The 16,340-nt window shown below is 42.4% G+C and overlaps 1 protein-coding gene and 1 long non-coding RNA gene across 3 annotated transcripts in view; one reads left to right on the top strand and one right to left on the bottom strand.

The window, feature by feature from the left end:
* Positions 1-16,340, top strand: part of NUFIP2 (nuclear FMR1 interacting protein 2) — a 38,972-nt gene that overhangs the window by 1,836 nt on the left and 20,796 nt on the right. The window lies entirely within an intron of this gene.
* LOC115346921 lies at positions 1,555-15,389 on the bottom strand. The gene is made up of 3 exons (XR_003925310.1): positions 15,196-15,389; positions 3,822-3,910; positions 1,555-2,212 (listed from the first exon to the last, which is right to left on the bottom strand). It is a non-coding gene; the product is annotated as an uncharacterized LOC115346921 (long non-coding RNA).

The following is a 16,340-nucleotide window of genomic DNA, read 5'->3' as shown; positions in this document are numbered from 1 at the left end:
GTGGCTGCAGAAAAATGTGAATAATGCTTTACCATTAACTGTCAAGTATTTTACTTAAAATACTAGATCTGCATTTGATACGTATTCAGTGACTGCTTAAAAAATAAACACTATCATCTGTGGACCGTCAGTTTAGAAAAAGTCTGCTGAAATTCTGAAGGAACAGACAGTATGAAAATGACGATGTTTATTGTTGCCAGCTAAACTAAACAGGCACATTTAACATGCTTTTCTAGCCCTGTGATATTAGGCATGCTCTTGCTGCCTTCTCAGATGATCATAGTAGGCATCTAGAAAGTTAGTTTAGCTTAGTTTGCTAATTTCCTGATGCAAATTTAGTTCATTTAAAGAAAACTAAACAGGCTTGTGTATGTCTGCATCTGGGATTTGCACCAGTCTGTCTATCAGATAGCTATACCCAAAGTTAATTCCATCTGAAGGAGGTGCCAGAACATCAATAAATAAAAATTACAAATTGCTTAGCGGTTCTGCTGACAGGCAGAACTGGTTTCAACACGTTGTTCCCAATGTGCTGCCACAGAGCTGGGTCCTGGGGTAGACCCGTACGACATTCCAGTGTAGACAGGACCTTTGTAAGAGCATGCATCAGCACTCCATAATATTGTAGGAAAGGAAGTAGAGAACAATACTATGTCCAACGGAAACTGTGGCAAGAATTTATTCAAGGCACATTGTAATTACTCAAGCTGGGAATTTGGCCAGGACATTGGGGTTAACACCCCTACTTCTTTAGAAGTGTCATAGTTTATTTTTTTTAATGACTTTAAGTGATGAGAAGCTTGGCTTTCTGTCTCAGCAGAATGACAACACCTCTAGCAGTATAAACTTCTTACAGCAACGCGAAGGTGCTGCTTCAGAACTAACTCAGTGCAGTGATGGGGCCTAGTACAGTAATCATTGCTTTATAAACGCTTTCAGTAGATAAGAGTGTGATTAGGGCAGAGTTTCAGCTGCTGTAATCACAGTCATACCTTCCTTAGCCTTCAGTCTACATGCTGCTTTATTCTGACCTTTTTTAAATGAACAATTGTAAATTTTAGAATAAATCGTAGAATGTGAACCAATGAGATTTGGTTATTAATTCCAATAGCAGTTATGAACTGCACTTGTCAATGCTTTTGTTTTAGGAAATTTGTCGTCATACAAGCAGAATGTAATTTAGCCAAATTAGGGAATTTTTTTAATTCTTTCATGGCATTGAGATTTTTAGAATGTGTTCTTTGTCTGTATTATGTACCAGTTTAGAAACTAACTTAAGCTTGTTCGCTGTTCGCAAAGGTGATAAGTACTTGTGTGTTTTAGTGTGTGACTTAGTTGTGAAATGCACAAGTGAGGAACTGTTTTGCTTTTACTAGCTCATGAAACCTGGTGTCATTCCTATAGTGTAGTTTGGGCCATTATTATGGGTTACAAGCTTATACAGGAAAAACATGTTCTAGAGAAAGACTGGTCAAAATAAACGAGGTAGAGTCTTCCAGAGTGTTGTAATCTGGTTTTGTATCAATGAGGTAAATGCTTCAGTACATTCACTGGGATGAAGATACTATGTCAGACAGTATGCCTCTGACAGTTTGTTATGTCATAATGGCTAAAATGAAGCAATACTGATGTTGTTACATAACTGCTTTTGTATTATATGACAACAATAATAACTCTTCACTCTTCTCTCTTACCTTTCATTAGTTAAACAAACATGTTCCTTGCTGTGCACTTATGATTGTCCCATGAGTCAAGGGAGTGGTTTTATCTATTAAGAAATGGGGAAACAGTGGCACAAGAAGTAGTACTTGCCAAGGTCGTATGGGAAATCAGTGTCAGAGGCATAAACAGAATCTCAGCCTTCTGACTGTCCCACTCTACCCTCTGGGCAACTAGACAAAAGTGGAAAAGCGGCTTGCCGTATGACTCAACAGCTTTTCCTTCCTCAGCAACTGCCATGCTGGGCAATTACAAATAAATGCCAGTAGGTCATTTCCACCTGAGTCAAACAGGTTTCCAAGGGACTCTAGGTAGGCATGTCTTCTGCTGGTGAGGCCTCCTCGATGGATCTCTGCAATGGTTTTGCTTTGAAATATTTTCAGAACTTGAAAAAAATTCTCTTTTTGCCAGATGTACGTTTCCTCTGATTACTTTCAGGGTCTTTTGTAATATATGTTGCCCAGGGACACCCAGGAATTCTTTTTACCCTTCTCTGCAAGAGAATAACAATAAGCTGATTAAGCTGTCATTTTTCAGGTGCTTTTTTTATACATAGCTTATAACATACATGCCAAATGAACTGATGCTAGGAAGTACTTCCAGAATACCAGTACAACGTATTTTCACCAATACAGCACATGAAGAAGCATTGCACTTTGATAGATTGGATGCTTAAAGGTAAGTGGTGTTTTGGGGTGTCTCTTGAACACGGTTATAGACAACAATGTTCTTGACTCCCTTTTAACAGCAAAATCAAAATGTGTTGCTCCTAAAACTAACTGTTTTTCCAGGCCATAACAACTGAGTATAGGAGGGTCCGTTGAGGTATCTCAGATCTTTTCCCAACGGCAGGGCTGAAGAGTGTTTTACTCTGGAGTTCGTTCAAAATGGCTGAAATGGGCAGCAAGGATCAGTATTGTGGAGGCCTTGACCTTGAAGAGTGACTGATGGAAAGAAGCAGCACAGGAAAGGCTTGTGTCTTGGCTCTGGTCCTTGGATGGATGGATAAGAAGAAGCCTTTGGCAGAGAAGGGTGAAAGGTGACTAATAATGTGAAACTGGGAGGAAACTCATTATAGTTATGCAATCTCCAGGTGGCTTTCTCTGTGAGAAGACACCCTTTGTTAGTTGTCCCACTGGCATTTGCTGCTCACGCTGTCTTCTGAATAGAAGTCTTAAACAATTATTTTTCTGCTTGACTTAGGAAGCTTAATTTAGCTTTGTACCAATGAAAATACAACAGCACCTCATTTCTTTGTTCTCCCTCTGTAGAATTTCTTTTAGGTTTAGTTTGCCCCTTCCCTTTCTTATTGATTCTTTTTCTGGCTGTCCAGTAGTTTAGCCAAAATGAAGAAACTTTTTCTGCTGTCATGTACTCAGCCCCCATATCTCACTTGTTGCATGGTTTTCTGTGTCCCTCTTGCCACGCTTCCAAAGTTTCATGGGCAAGCTCCACTGAATTTTGGTGTGGTGGTTCAGGATGTTGCTGTTGTCTGGTCTAGACCTTCGCCACAGGTTTCCCTCCTGTAGCAGAGCCAGCAGAAGAGAGTTTGTTCTGTGCCTGACCCTGCTCGGTTACAGTTAGATGTCTTAGCTCAAACCCAGGCCTAACAATCCTGTGACTACAGTGGCCTTTGTGCTAGATTGACTGGTGTACGGACCTGTATTTACACCTGCTGACTCTGGTACAGTGATGTAGCCTCTAGAAGAGCAACTTGCTGGAGATGATGATTTAAACTGCTGGAGCAAGAGTTGGTGGAACTCTTCTGAGAACCCTTAGATTCCTTATTAGCATGGCAGCTTTTCCAGTGATCTGCAATGGACAGCTCTGCTGTTGACCCCATCTGGATCTTGTTCTTCCATTTTATAGGTAAACCGTCACATTTTACATTGTTGTAAACATACTCTCAGGAACTGATTCTTGTTATAATCTGTAAAATGGTTGTGAAAATATGGCCTTGCTCTTCAGCAATTCTGCAGTCACCTATCTCTGAGACATTGTGTTCCACTCTTGAATAAGATTCTAGACCAGAAAAAGAGTTAGACTGCATACAGATTAACAAATCTGTTGCTAGTATCTCTGGCTACTGCAGCATGACTCACCCATCAGCGCTTGTCAGTGTCTGGTGTGACCTCATTGAAAGCTTCAACATCTCATATATGAAGGCAGGTTGTAATCCAGTGTGGGAATCCTAAATAGGTGGAGAATGAAGTTCTGAGACTGCTATGATGCATACATCATAAACATCCCCCTAGAAATCAAATGTGCCATCACCAGAAATATTACAGATTTCTGAGGATCTCTTAATGCTAAGTCTGCCTTTCCCATGCTTCTATTAAAAAGCACCTGCAGCTATTCACAACAGCAGTAGAAATCGCTGCTTGTTGGAAGACTTAAGAGTGGATGGGACAGGTCAGGGAGGAGAAGTTCTGTTATTTGCAAGGGCAAGAAAGAGCTAATGGTTCCTTTTTATTTATCACACCTTCCAGAGCCTCTTTTTTTTTTTTTTTTTTTTTTTTAATGTCAGTACATGGGGCTTCTGGTATGCTGGTTGAGGGAGACAGGTGGGAAGACAGCAAGAGGGGCTATAATGGAGTGGATGAGTGAATTAGCTCATGGTACCTTACATGTGTAGCTTAAATGTGTGATGATGATACAAAAAGTGGGAGGCAACAGGAGTTTAGAAATGAGATGGTTCGCTTCTGGTGCTTGCTGAGTAAACATGAAGCTTGTGCTGAGTGCCTCTTCCTCCTTTCCATGGGCTGTTACACACTAGCAGATACTAGCAATGCTGCTCAGTCTAAACTGAGCCAGCTGCTGGCATTTTAGTTGCAGAATCCACCTCTAGTAACAGACACAGCTATCGTCCACTCGTGCTACAGAGGGAACTTATAGTCTCTAAAAGCACAAGACTGGCATTGTCCCACAGGTATCTGCTGCCACTTGAATGCCTGGCTGAAAGTGAAATCCCTGGTCTGGTTGCCGTCCTTAGGATATGTGAATGTCTGTTCCTGTTTTGCTATGGATGACTTCTGTATGTGGCAAAGTTGTCAGTGCCAGCCCGGCAGCTTTACCCATAAGCAGCAACGGTTGCTGCCTCTTGGCTTCCCAAACCCACTGTCCTCAAAGCTGCTGCTGCTCACTGGCTCTGATGAGGAACCCAGAGCCTGGCACCCTGTGAGAGAGCAAGGATCTTGCAAAAGTTCTCTGCTTCAGTTGATCACTATGCAATCCCCTAATTATTGTGATGGCAGCTTCTTATGTAGCACTTAGAAAAGTGAAGAGTGTCTGGTATGGCAGAACAGAAAGACACCCTGCCTCTAAAGGTGTGCTGCCCTGGTGACACTAAGGGATCATCCATCCTTAGGAAATCCAATAGAGCTGCTTTGTCACAAAGCAGTTAACTGCAGAAGTCACTGCATCCTCTGCTGTGCTGCGGAATGGACCCTGGCACTTCTCTGAATGTAGTTATGTCCCTGCTGCAGACCTGCTCTTCCTATCCAGACTCTTACCTGGCAAGTTTGTTCTCTTATCCTTTGCCTTAGGTGGATGGTAGTATGATTTCTGCATTCCTTTTTTTTTTTTTTTTTTTTTTTTTTTGAGACTGGAAACATGGATTGGGGGGGGGGGGGTGGGCAAAGGTCCTGTTCTGAGCAGATTCATTTTATGTTCTGGTCCTTCTTTCATGAAGGCATAGAAGGTTGTAGAGTTGAGGAATGGACGCGATTTGTAAGAAGGAAATAAGCAACCTTATGCCTTTTGGTCCATGATTCCTTACCATGAAGATCAGCCAGATACTATTTGCTTAGCTGTTTTGTGAATCCAGGGTAAAATAAGTTGATGGCTCTGCCCAGTTTCTAGTACAGAGATGTGGACATACACACAAAATACAGCCAGTTCTAGAAATTAACATCTCTTTGCTGTTCTTTGCACAGAGGCCAAGGCCTAAATGATGTTTTGAGACTGAGCATGCTTTCCCTGGATGATCTGATGGATATGCAGCATGATATACTAGTGGGCAAGAGATGGAAGCCCCATAGTGGTGCTGTCCACACTGTGTTCGGCTGTAGGCGTGTTGGGTTAAATGATTGATCCAGTATTTGAAGTCCTGTTGCTTGTTTTAGATCTTGATTTTTAGTATCTTGACAGACTTTTCTTTCACATACTAAAGCATACCTCGGGTTCTAGTAGAATCCTGCTCTTACATCAAGCTTAAACCTCATTGCTGGTCCCTGTGTTCAGCTGGAAATGGACAGACACCATTTGTGACTGCCTGAATATCCTGAGTCACCGATTACCAGCTGGCTTGTGTGCTGCAGTTTTCATTTCTTCCTTTACGACTGCACTCCCTAGAGGAGACTCGGAACAATTGCAGTTGTCAGCTAAAGCGTATTATTTGCACTCGTCTGGATCCACACAATTGGTGGATGACCTCTGACTACGTCTATGGGGTGAGGTGCCTGTGATTTGTTACTGTATGCCTGGTGTTTCCATACCAGAAAATAGAACAGGTGTAGGAATATTTAAAATTGCATTTTCTTTATATTTACTAGTAAAATATCTGCATTGTGGAGATGGCGATACGTTGTCTTCATTAAATAATTGGTGGAGACAAGTGATGATTCCAGTAATGCTCTCACAGTAAGATAAATTGTGTGGAAAATGGATGAAATATGAGGATCTAGACAGGTGATGAAAGGTAAACTAGTAACTCCGTACACTGGCAAAGCTCTGCTAGCAGGAGCATGGGTCCACCATGCAGGAGCTGACAGGTTATCTGTTCTCTCTGTTCTGCCAGACACTCTTGTCATGCTGTGTTTGTTACCCTGCTTATGCAGCGTCCCAAAGCAAGGCAGCTAAAGCTCAGCAGGGAAAGAATGCAACATGTTGCTATGTTATTTCATCTCACCAAAATGTTTTCACTATGTAACGCTTACTGCTAGTCTTGTGCAGAGCTCTGGGGGAAGCTGAAACACAAACCACTTCATTGAGCTTTTTGACCCAACAGGTCTTGACATATTGCTGCTGGACACGTCTCTGTGTCTGAACTGCAGCAGTTCCATTCTGTCCTGCTAAAATAACATGTTAAACAATATTATTCTGTCCATGGCGTTTCCACCTATGGACTAAAAAGTTAAATTCTTACTAAGCTAGTTTTAATTTACATGTCATAAAATATTAGTTAATGGTCAGCTGATTTCACTGTTGTGAAGATTGTAACGTGTATATAACATGGACAGATTAACAGTTGCCTAGGACCAAATGAGTTAAAGCAGCTCCTTCCACTGAAATGCCCAGTGAAACACAGTGATGCTCTATAAATCAAATCTTTGTTTGCAACAGGTTGCCAGTGTTTGCCTGGGACAGTCCATCCTGTTAGCAGGCACTGCTATGGAGGAGATATGTGGGTTGTGCTGACTCATGAAAACAGGTGCAAGTTGTGTCACTAGAGTAAGGAGTGGCTCACCTTAGGAGCAGGATTTAGGTTTTAGTGTGAGAACTTTTAAAGAAGAACCTTTAGAAGAAAGTTGGGGGAAAAATACATGAGAGAGTCTTGGAAGTCTGACACTCAATGAAATTCTGGTTCTCTTGCTGCATGAGGGGCTTGTCCCAAATGAGATAGGTGCACAACTGTTCATACCACTATCTGAAGTGTCTTGGGAAAACATGCACTATAGCTGAAGATAGCAGTAGTTCCAAGAGGAGTTTTCTGGGGAGGGAGGGCTGACAGCTGTTCAAAAACTTGCATGTACAGTTACTCCCTTGTTCCTCCTTTATGGATCTGCCTCATCTGTCCCTGTCCTAAACACACCAGTTTCAGTATTTTCTTTTCTCTCCTCTCATTTACCTCCTATTTCCTATCCTTCAAGCTTCCTTTTGTATCTATGGGCTTAATTCTGTTAAATCCAGCTTTGGCTTCTACTCTGCCTGTGCTTTGCACCTGCTACATAGCCCCAGCAAATTTGGCAACCAACCCTTGGGCACTCTAGAGAAAACAACTGTCTAGACCAGGCACCTTCTGCCCGATGCCCTGGATGTACCCCAGAGCTTCCAGGCATTAGTCTGTATTCAGAACAACATGTTGCTCTGCAAATGGTTCCTTTCTGCTCTTCCTTCTACCTTCACAGAGTTATGTGCACCCAACTTCTCAGCAGGCACTAGTCTAATGTTTATTGGTCTTTTGTGAAGGTCTGATGCAAAGGAAGATTGATAAAATCTTGTCCAGTGTCTTTGTGGACTCATAATTGCACCTGCCTCCTCCTAGCAAGTGAGGCAAATGGGAGTGAGGGAGCCCACAGAATAAATAGCACCTCCTGCAGACGTAGAAACAGTGCAAGCTAGAGGACAAGAATGCAAAGGCCCTACAGGGCCTCTGGTATCTAGCAGAATTCAGGAAGGTGTGTTGCTCTTTTCTAAAATGATGAGAAATCAAATCTTGGTGTAAAGAGCCCTATGGCATAGGAAGGGCAGAGAAGCCTTAGTGCAAAGTCACAAGCCATTCTCATTCACAGTTAAAGCCCCTGTTGCCCTAAGCAAACACAGAGCCTGTCAGTGTCCTGCAGCTTACAGTAGAGAGATGTGACCAAAATAGCTCCACGACTTTACAATGTGCCTAAAAATAGCTTGCAGGTCAGCTTTTTTCTTAAAGGTAGTGGTGACATCAGTGGGAGAGCACTCTTGCTGCTGTTCAGTGCAGGTAGAACAGGGTAAACAAAAACAGCAGCAGTTTAATTAGCTAAGCAGCCTTGAGGAAAGAGGTGATAAGGGGTGGGAAATGACTAAGGAGGTGCAGCAAGAGAGATGGACAAAAACATCAAAGGCCTGGGCAGACCCTCTGCCACTGACCAAGACACTTTGCACAGACAACTTGTCCCTTGGATTTTATTTCTATGATGTTTAAGAGGCATCAGTCTGCCCATTTCTGTCTCATTGTGGCCCATGTCAGGATATGTCACTGGACTGGCTGACCAGCCAACAGCAGTGTGTTTCTTGTTCCTCATTTCCAGACAGTGAACACAACCCATGATATCAACTCCAGCCAGTGGCAGATCGGAGACTATGGCCGTGGCAATGTCAGGTGTGTTTTGTAGTAGCCATTCAACCAGAGAGTTGATCCTTTACAGTGCAGATGTGGAGAAGTCTGGATGGCCCTTAGTTCTAGGGGGATTTCAATATTTGTTCTTGGGCCAAAAAAAAGGCTGTTTTTATGGGGTTGAACTGTCTGTTGTTGTAAATCATTACATTTTACCAAAGAAGCAAAGCTGCTCACCATGATCCTCGGAATTTTAGTTCTGGTGTGTATACTAAGTCTGGCCATGGAGATAAGTCTCAGCCAAGTTTGGAAGTTACGTGCCTGATTTGAAATGTTATGGGAATCTAATGTAGGTTATGAGAGGTTTGTCATGCCTGCAGTCGCCTGTGTTGCTGAGGGAAGTGTACTGCAGCAGGCTGTGCTAGCGAGAATTTTCTGTGTGCTGCAGGTTTCATGCCTAGTGATTTTTATGGTGCTGAAAGAGAGGAAGGAGGTGACAAAATTGTGAAAAATTGAGGCCAGGTCATTACTGTCAGATGAGGACAGAGTCCTGTAGCCAGTCAGATGTGACGGAACACACTTGCTGATGCTGCTACCAGGAAGCTTGAGAGAAATGTGACTGAATGATAGCAGTGCGCATGTGCCTTTGGAGAAAGGAGGCTATCTGTAAGCTCTTGCAATGCTTTTCTCTGCCCAGCAACATCGTCGCTTCTTTTCCTTGCATTGTGCTTAAGCAGCTGTTCTGCATTTATGATCTGATCTATTCTTTGTATAGGGCCATCTTCACACTGAGCCATTTTCATTGTAACAGCAGTTATCTGAGGTGAAGGACTGGTAGCACCTTAGTTTTGCTTTGAGTACGCACTATAAAAAGGGCAAAAGCACTATAGTTACTGTTCTCTTAAACTAGTGTGAGAGCCTTGTAGGACCAGCCCCAGTCTCCATCTATGCAAAATGGCTCCTGTTGCCTTGAAGGAGGGAGACTTCAGCCCAATACATCTCCAAATTGACAAGTATAGAGAGAATTATGCGCAAGATCAGCTCGCTAAGGATTTCATTTGATGCACAGCTAAGCTGAGCTGAAAGTCGGCTGCCAATAAAAAATGAAGCCCTGCATCCCTAGCTATGTGTTCTAGTGCATTTTGAAGCTACAGGCCATGTTGGTTGCAGACTGTAGTTAGAACAGGTTATAAGTAAAATCAACTCAATACCACTCCCATGACCATTTAGCACAGTCACTTCTGACCACTGCAATACAGCTCTCGCTACAGCCCGCTCCTTCCCTTCAGTGAGAGTTGGTCCCTGGTCTGCCCTGCCCAGCTTGCAAATATAGCTCATCAGCCTCTGCTCCTTTGCAAATGAGCTGCGTAGGTAATGGAAGGAGGAGGAGGAGGAGAGAGCTCAGCAACCTGCCCATCCCAGCCAGTCGTAAAGACTCCGTGCTTCTTAGGCTTCCTGGAGTTATTTGCCACGTGAATCATGTGGGTATAAAACTTTGCTGTTTCCCTAAATGCTCTGCCTTTTGCAACAGGAGGTCATTTCCCAGTGGGGAAAACAGGCTGTTGATGTGGTAGGCAGTCAGCTTGTCATTTGGATAAGATCCAGAGCCGATTAATTTGGGCGCAGCAGTGTGCTAACACAGGCAGAATGCACCCAGACTGGCTCCCATCTAGATAGCGCAGATCTCCCCACGCTGTTCCCTGCTGTCCCTGCAGTTCAGCCTGAGCACAGGTCCCTCTCCTTGCCTGTGCTGGCATGCCCACAGTAAACCATAATTTGCACCCAGTGCTGCTTGCCTGTGTCTCGATTGGTGGCAAACCCTCACACAGCAAATAATGATTTGCCTGTCTGCACTGACTCAGCTATGCTGAAGGCAGGAATTGGAGCTAAATCTGGTTCAGTAAAGTCTATAGGTAAAGAACAGCCTTCCAGAGCAAATGTATGAGGCATTTTAAAGGAACTTGACTATGTCCCAGGCAGTGCACTGAAGTGAGCAATGCTGCATTAGGCAAGGAGCCATTAATCTCAACATCTGTAGCCCTGTGGTTGTAAGCACTGGGGGTTTTCTTCCCCTGCCTGCAATTACTAGATAGCAACTGGGAATCCAAAGGAATCTAGGCTATCTTTAGGAAGCAAGTACCTACTCTTTGCCTCCTCTCAGGAAGCAAGGTCCTTTATTACATCAAGGCAAGGGGCTCACGGGTAAGGAGGAAGGGCAGGAAACCTGCCAGGCTTCACTTCTTTAGTGACTCTAAATATTTTCCATAGTCCTAGCACTGTGAGTCAGCATTTCTAGAGCCTAGACTTGTTTACAGCAGCAGTCAGTGAGATGGTACTAGGTAGGTGGGGTGTGGAGGTACGTGTGTGTCTAAAATGAGAACGCTTTGCCCGGGTGCAAGTGGGGAAGTTACCAACTGTCTTCTGAAATGGGACTAACAGGGAGCAAAGGACTGGATACCCTCAATGGTAACTGCAGTGGAGCCATTTGTAGGGTAAAGAGTCTCCTAGTGTGAGTAAGGGCATCAGAGCTTCACAAAGCTGTATATATTGTGCTGTCTTAGTGCACTTAAAATTTAAAACAAACAAACAAAAAAAAACAACTCTGCAAATATTTGAGATTATCAGTACAGTGGGATAAAGGTAACACTTCCTGCCTCGAGTGGTTGTGAATTCATTTTGCATTGGCCTGGCCAGACTGGCTGCGTGGCAGGAAGGCTCCCCAAACTGTACAGGTAACAGACCAAACGCTGAGGTTTCTATTCAGAGCCCATACCTGCATTGGAATAAGGAACATGAGCCATGGGATATCTTGTATCACCGCATGCAAGCTTTTTGCCTACGCCTGGCTGGGCAGCCTGGAAGGATCTCGTGGCAAAGGGACGTAACATCAAAAACAGTATGGGTTATTTTAGATCTGCAACCTCAGTTCTGCAAAGGTATTTATTTTGAAAATTCTAGTTTCCATAGCAATGTAGCGCTATTCTTTCTCATCTCTCTCCTATTACTCCAATCTTAGCAGCCATTAGATAAATTATCAGTGAGGCAAACCTTAGCATTTTTTTATCTTGAGTGATTTTATATATGTTGGTTCCTTAGTGAATCAGAGCCAGTTAGTCAAGGATTGACTCATATCCTTTCCTGGGGCCGACATGAGGTCTATTGCAGTGTAAAGATGATAATGAAGAATGAATATTATTAATTGGACCTGGTGTATGAATTCCTAGGCTACTTTCCAGTAGGGTGGGGTCTTATATCTAGAATTCTGGTTCAATTCTAGATGAGTTGTTTATGTTATGTCTTTAGATTTTACTTGTGTTTCACTATAGCTTCATTAGGACATAATATTGTCGTTCCATATGTGTAGTAAATAAATTCTTTTGTAAGGGTTGCTGTGTACTGCTGTTCAGCTGCTGTTCTCCACCCCAGAGGTGACTTCTGGATACAGTTCCCCTTCCCATTGTTAACAGAGCCAGCACTTCATTTATTCTTCTCTTTCAATATGTACAAAAAAGAAGCAGTTAAGAAAACAAAGCAAGCTCTTCTTTTTTTTCTTTTTTTCTTTTTTCTTTTTTTTCTTTTCCTTTCCTTTTTTTTCTTTTTTTTTTGTTTGGTTTTTTTTTGTTTCCTGGTGCATCTTGTCTTCCTGGTCAAGGAACTACTAGTCTTGCCAGAATGGTTATGCAGGTTGGAATGTAAAAATCCCAGACTTAACCCTGGAGCAATGATGCATGCAAAAAGCAAAGATGTAGAGATGATTTATTCTGATGGTGTAGTTTGCCTTTTAAGGAGATGGTTTAGTGAGTTCTTTTGCCTATATGAACTGTATCTCCACCTGGGGAGCCGTGCCAAAATAGCTGTTCAACAAACCCTTTGCTGCGAACAATAGCCTTTGTCCTGTAATTCACTCCTCATCAGTAGGTAAGCAGTGAAGTAAAGAAACTGTGTGGGAGAACAAGAGTGGTATTGTGGACCAGATTCCAAGATAAGGAAGTGGGGCTAAAGATGACGCAAGAGTTAGCCTTCCACTGTCTTCTGCAGTGTTGTCACTTAGTAACTAAAATACCTGAATTTTATAAATTGGAGCATAGATCCATTAAGTTGAGGATGCAGGAACCCCTCTATGGAGTCTAGATATTAACAGGCATCTGCTGCACAGTGACCATTGCTTGCCTTGCCAGTCATTACTGGTCTCTGGTGCCTTGCGTTTTTGTCCCTGTCTAGCTAGAGCCATCAGCTGTCTTGTTTATATTCAGTTCATGAGTTCTTTGGAGTAGATGGGTATTTATGAGTAAATTCTGTGCTTCTCTTTGAGCTCTCCAGGTGCTGGCTACCTAGCAGAAATCTCCTCTTAAATCCTAAGAGGTAGAAGCTCACTTGTGCCCTGAAGAATTATAGATAATAATCCTTCTAAAACCTTTATTTTAGATGTTAAATATTTACTTTTAGCTGAATTATGCCTATCCTTTGAGAATACTAATACTACCTTGCTCTTCACAATGTTGCATGTCAGTAAATTCATATGTATTTTATGCAGAGCATTAACATGTGGTTGCTTATCTTTTAATTTACCTTTTTTTTTTTTTTTCCTTCATGTTCTTGTATTCCTATGTTTTGAGATAAGGTGAACAAAAGTTCTCAAACTGCTATCTCTAGGCCATGCATTCTGTAATACCTTCACTGTGGACTTTTGTTATTTACTCCCTCAGAGGAGAATGGTCCCAGTCTTTTTAATTTTCCTTCAGACAAGGGCTCTTCTCAATCCCTAATCTTGTAGTCAACCATCATTGTCCTGTGTCACATAATGAAACGGCCATCGTAGTAATAACTCAAATAATAACCCTTACAGGGTCAATGTTCTGCCAATGCTGGGCACTGTTAGGTTAGAGACCCTGAGTCCAAGCACAAGTATTGAAGTCCCTGTGTGCCAGATGCAGACGTACCCAATACATAATTTAAAAATAATAATTAAAAAATCCCTGTTTCAAAATAATAGATACTTGGTATCCAAGTGGAATGAGAATGAAATGTGACTAGTGACCATGTGACTGTTGTGTTGTATAACAAGATAAAAAGTGCTTGGGATTTATGGATTGAGCTTTTTCTCATTTGTCTTCCAGAGGTCAAAGTCTACTGCAAACCGTGACTGATACAATCCCCCATGTAAGTCAGGCTAGACTGCCTGTGTGTCAGGTCCTAACAGCAGGCAGTTTTTGCAAGAGCACCTTGCAAGGTGTTTGTGCAGATTTCTCTGTGGTCCCTGTGATGATCCTAGGAAGCAGGAGGAGATCCAGAACTGTCTGAAAGCCCAGAGCCAGGATTCTTTGAAATCCTAGACAAGTAATGATGAGAGAATTGGCTCAGGCCAACCCGCTAGCCTGCCTCCCGTGCTGCTGCTTATATGTGTCCAAGAAGCTGCCTCCAGTTTATATGACTGCACTCCAGTAAACAATTTTTCATGCAGATACGGGCAGCAGATGTTACTCATGCCTGTGTGAACACTTCAATGTGTTTACAACAGGGGACGTTCCTCAGATCTAGTCCTATTAAACAATGGATGTAGCCACCAGAAGGAGGTCCCACTGGTTACAGCCATTCTGTTACAGCTTGCTCAAAACACTTTGAAGGGTGGTCACACCATCCCTCTTTGGGCACTCCAGGGGATTGACTCGCAAATATGAGCAAAATAAAATTAGATGGTTTAAGTGGCGGCAATCCCAGCTGTGTCCCCACTGCCCAATTCCCAGAAGGGGTCATCCCCGCAGCAGGGTTGGCTGTAGAAAGCAACTCCTGAGTTGCTGTAATGACAGCCCATTCTTAAGGGTATTAATACTTGTCTGGCTCCTCTGTGAAACCGTTCGGGAAGCTTAACCAGCACAAAAATATGCACTTTTTCATCGGAAGAATTGTCTTTTACTTTAATTTTGCAAACAGGCTCAGAGAAGCACCAGTGCTGCTGCGAGAGCAGGGCAGAGGCAAGCAGGCATAGGGAGAGAGACGACTTTCCCTTTTGGGAGCAGCTAGCTGTTACGTCAGTTTTGCTGCCTCACAAAACTATGCCCTATGGTTATTTTTGGTGCTGGCCTGCCTTAATTTTCTGGAGAGTGAATGAAGGATTAACGTCGTGTGCTTATGGCATCTGGAAGTTAAGTTTTTAGAAGAAAAAAAATCTTAATTCAGCATGTGCTATTAGGTGGAAATGCTTAAATTGTTAGGGATGGGAAAGATAAGTGTCCTTGGTATCCATTCCTACAATTCAGTCAGGGGTTAAATCCTTTCTTTTTTTTTTTTTTTTTTTTTTTTTGATGCTTTTTAAGACCTCTAACCCAAAGTCTACTATCAAGCTGTCTCTAGAGAGAGAAGTCTTTAAAGAGACCAGCTTTGTACCTATAAATAATGTACACAGCAGAGTACAAAAATGGAGTCAAGGAGAGGCTCCACCTTACCTGAATGTAATTGCGAAGGCCGGTATTGTGAGCTCCATGAGGATAGCTGTACCCCTGGTGAAGCAGAAGGCTGCAAGGAGCACTGTCACCCCTGTCATCCATCTTGACTAAACTACTTCTGGGATCTGAGTCTTGTTCCAACATTGAACATCAACTGGTAAATCGTGACTGCATTGTACTGAAATACATTAGATTTCAGAGGCTAAATGTGGCAAGGTTTTGAATAGTACAGTTAGAAACATACTTGGAACTAAACATCTGCTTGAGTGCTTTGTTAGGTTGGATGTGTTAGAATATAGAGAATTTAGCAAGTCTGAACCCTTGCTATAAATGAAAACAGTGGTGAAAAAAAATGTAAATAAATGCCACACATACTTTGTATAAGAGCCCTTCCCAGTATCTATAAATATGGTGATTTTGATGTTTCCCAATTTTGAGTTTTAAACAGGAGACAGACACAAGAAATATTACAAAGCCAGCATTTTTCTTTTCATGGATTAATTTTATAGTTTCAGTTTTAACTTACCTGAAAACACGGAATGGAAATTAAATGTAGTGTCTCAAAGAGGATTGCCTTTGAAAGGAAATTATTTGTTCTTAGAAAATCACTAGAATAGCTTCTCAGTTTAACTGCGTTTTCATAGGAATTCAAAACTCATCTTGGGTCAGACTCTCCAGGAAAACTTTCTCATGATTTCTGTAGCAGTTGATTCATTCCTTGCTGCCTTCATTTTGCAGCTTTAAATGGCAGGTTCTCTGAAAAGCCATCTACTTCAAAGCTTTATAAAATAAAGCTTTGAATAAATTACCAAGTTAGAAATTATGATGGCTGTGCCCAACTTTGTGCCTGGATGTGGGAATGCTTGGCACTGGGTGTGGAATTCCAAGCAAAATTACCTCTTTCCTTTGCATGAGACCCTGCTGGCTTGCCAAAGTCAAATAGCAGCAAGAAGGAAAACTCCTGCAGATGAGGAGGCACGGAAATCTCCAGTTTCCCTTTTCCACAGAGAACACATCCCAAACAACTGTTGAATATTAATACGCAGCGTAACTGGTGCAACGCTGTGCTAATGATGGGATTAATATAAAGTATAGCTTTTGAAGACTACATGTTCCAGCATGGCAGGTAGGAGAAACCAGGCCAC

Source organism: Aquila chrysaetos, chromosome 10, assembly GCF_900496995.4.
Source record: "Aquila chrysaetos chrysaetos chromosome 10, bAquChr1.4, whole genome shotgun sequence".
In the NCBI taxonomy this organism is placed as follows: Eukaryota; Metazoa; Chordata; class Aves; order Accipitriformes; family Accipitridae; genus Aquila; species Aquila chrysaetos.
This window is presented reverse-complemented; position numbering and strand designations above follow the sequence as displayed.